Source organism: Drosophila montana, unplaced genomic scaffold (assembly GCF_035044405.1).
Source record: "Drosophila montana isolate Dmon_TW-CO22-7 unplaced genomic scaffold, ASM3504440v1 contig_3476_1, whole genome shotgun sequence".
NCBI lineage: Eukaryota > Metazoa > Arthropoda > Insecta > Diptera > Drosophilidae > Drosophila > Drosophila montana.
This window is the reverse complement of record NW_026998357.1, coordinates 1-3,243: the sequence shown is the minus strand read 5'-3', so window position 1 is coordinate 3,243 and position 3,243 is coordinate 1. Positions and strand designations below refer to the sequence as shown.

The following is a 3,243-nucleotide window of genomic DNA, read 5'->3' as shown; positions in this document are numbered from 1 at the left end:
TGTCAACTTTAAGTCAATTAGGGTTAATAATAAGAATTTTATCTATAGGATTTTATAAATTAGCTATATTTCATTTATTAACTCATGCTTTATTTAAGGCTTTATTGTTTATATGTGCAGGGGCTATTATTCATAATATAAATAATTCTCAAGATATTCGTTTAATAGGTGGTTTAAGAATTCATATGCCTTTAACTTCAGCTTGTTTTAATGTTTCAAATTTAGCTTTATGTGGGATGCCTTTTTTAGCAGGATTTTACTCAAAGGATATAATTTTAGAAATTGTAATAATTAGAAATATTAATTTATTTTCTTTCTTTTTATATTTTTTTTCTACGGGTTTAACTGTATGTTATTCATTTCGGTTAGTTTATTACTCAATAACAGGAGATTTAAATTGTAGAAGTTTGAATGTATTAAATGATGAAGGTTGAGTGATATTACGAGGGATATTAGGCTTATTAATTATAAGAATTATTGGGGGTAGAATATTAAATTGATTAATTTTTCCTGTACCTTATATAATTTGTTTACCTTTTTTTTTAAAAATATTAACTTTATTTGTGTGTATTTTTGGAGGTGTATTTGGTTATTTAATTTCAGTAAGAAATTTATATTCAATTAATAAATCAATAACTTTTTATAATATAACAAATTTTATGGGTTCTATATGATTTATACCATATATTAGAACTTATGGAATTATTTATTTTCCTTTAAATTATGGGCAAATTGTTGGGAAAAGATTTGATCAGGGTTGATCAGAATATTTCGGGGGTCAACATTTGTATCAAAAATTAATAAATTATTCTCAAACTTTATTTTTAATTCATAATAATAATTTAAAAATTTATTTAATATTATTTGTTTTTTGAATTTTAATTTTAATAAATTTTTTATTATTTTTATATTTAGATAGCTTATACTTAGAGTACAACACTGAAGATGTTGGGGAGATTAATTAATCTTTAAATATAGTGAATTTATTTTAGTAATTTATAAAAATAATAATAATTTTATTTTTACAATGAAAATGTAAAGTTTTACTTTAAACTATATAAATAGAAGTATAAATGGAATTTAACCATTAAAAGAAAAAAGTTAGCAGCTTTTACTTGATCACCATACTTCCTTAATTGGAGTATTTACTCAATTCTATCATTAACAGTGATAAGCCTCTTTTTGGCTTCAATTAAAGAATAAGGGTAAAATTACCTAAGATTAGGTCGAAACTAAATGCAATATATCGCTTCATATTCGGGCTATTAAATAAGGTAGATTGAAAATTCAATACTTTTTAAATGCAAATCAAATGTTATAATTAACTACAACCCTATAATTTTTAAGTTGATCAATTTAATATACCTTGGTTTCATTCATGGTATAAACCAATTAATAAAATTAAAATGAAAATAATTGAAGTAATTGTTCAAATTATTAAATTTGAAAATTTAAAAATAATAATTATAGGAAGAATAAGAGCAATTTCTACATCAAAAATTAAAAAAATAATTGTAATTAAAAAAAATCGTAAAGAGAAAGGAAGTCGGGAAGATGATTTAGGGTCAAATCCACATTCAAATGGTGATCTTTTTTCACGGTCAACTAAAGTTTTTTTAGATAAGATTGAAGCTAAGATTATAACAATAAATGAAATTATTATAATTACTGAGGCAATAACAAGAATTGAAAAAATTATCAATACTATAATTTATAGACCTTATGATTGGAAGTCATATATACTTTTATACTATATTGATATAATTAATCTATTAACCTCCTCATCAGTAAATTGTGATATATAAAAATAATCAAACTACATCAACAAAATGTCAATATCAAGCTGCTGCTTCAAAACCAAAATGATGTCTTTTAGAGAAATGATTATTTAAATGTCGAAGTAAACAAATTAATAAAAATGTTGTTCCAATAAGAACATGAACTCCATGGAATCCAGTAGCCATAAAAAAAGTAGATCCGTAAACGGAGTCAGCAATTGTAAAAGGAGCTTCAATATATTCATAGGCTTGAAGTATAGTGAAATAAACTCCTAAAAGAACGGTAAAAAATAATCCTTGAGTAGTTTGTGAATGATTACCTTCTATTAATCTATGATGAGCTCATGTAACTGTAACTCCTGATGTTAATAAAATTGCAGTATTTAATAGGGGAATTTGGAAAGGGTTAAAAGAAATAATTCCAGCAGGAGGCCATGATGCCCCTAATTCGATTGCAGGGGATAAACTTCTATGAAAAAATGCTCAAAAGAAACTTACAAAAAATAAAATTTCTGATAAAATAAATAAAATTATACCTCATCGTAAACCAATTGTTACAGGGTAAGTATGAAGACCTTGGTATGTTCCTTCTCGAGAAACATCTCGTCATCATTGGTAAACAGTTAAAATTGTAATAATATTACCTAAAAAAAATAAAGATGTGTCGTATTGATGAAATCATTTAATTATTCCTGAAACAGTAGTTATAGCTCCAATTGCTCCTGTTAATGGTCATGGACTATAATCAACTAAATGGAAGGGGTGATTTGAATGTGTAGACATTTATTTATAAATATATATATATATATATATATATAAATAATTAATTAACTTCTCTAGAATATAAAGTTCTTAATACAGCAAATACGTAAGATTGAATTATAGCAACGGCTGATTCAAGGACTAATAAAGCAATTTGAGCGACCAATAAAAAAGTAACTAATATATATGATATTGAAGGTCCTGTATTTCCTAATAAAGTTAATAATAAGTGGCCTGCAATTATATTAGCAGTTAGTCGAACTGCTAAAGTTCCTGGTCGGATTACATTTCTGATAGTTTCAATACAAACCATAAAAGGTATTAAAACTGCTGGAGTTCCTTGAGGGACTAAATGGGCGAATATATGTTGGGTGTGGTTAATTCATCCATAAATTATAAAAGATAATCATAAAGGTAAAGCTAATGAAAGAGTTAATGTTAAATGACTTGTTCTTGTGAAAATATAAGGAAACAATCCTATAAAATTATTAAAAAGGATAAGAGAAAATAAAGAAATAAAAATAAAAGTTGATCCATTATGACCTGATGGTCCTAAAAGAGTTTTAAATTCTTTATGAAGAGTTGATAAGATTGTATTTCAAAATACATTATAACGAGAAGGTATTAATCAATAAATTGAAGGAATTATTAAAAGACCTAAAAATGTACTTATTCAATTTAATGATAAACTAAAAATATCTGA

General features: G+C 24.8%; 1 pseudogene; it reads left to right on the top strand.

Annotated features, from left to right (window-relative positions):
* Positions 1 to 5: 5 nt before the first annotated feature.
* LOC135435072 (NADH-ubiquinone oxidoreductase chain 5-like) lies at positions 6 to 910 on the top strand (annotated as a pseudogene).
* Positions 911 to 3,243: the final 2,333 nt, after the last annotated feature.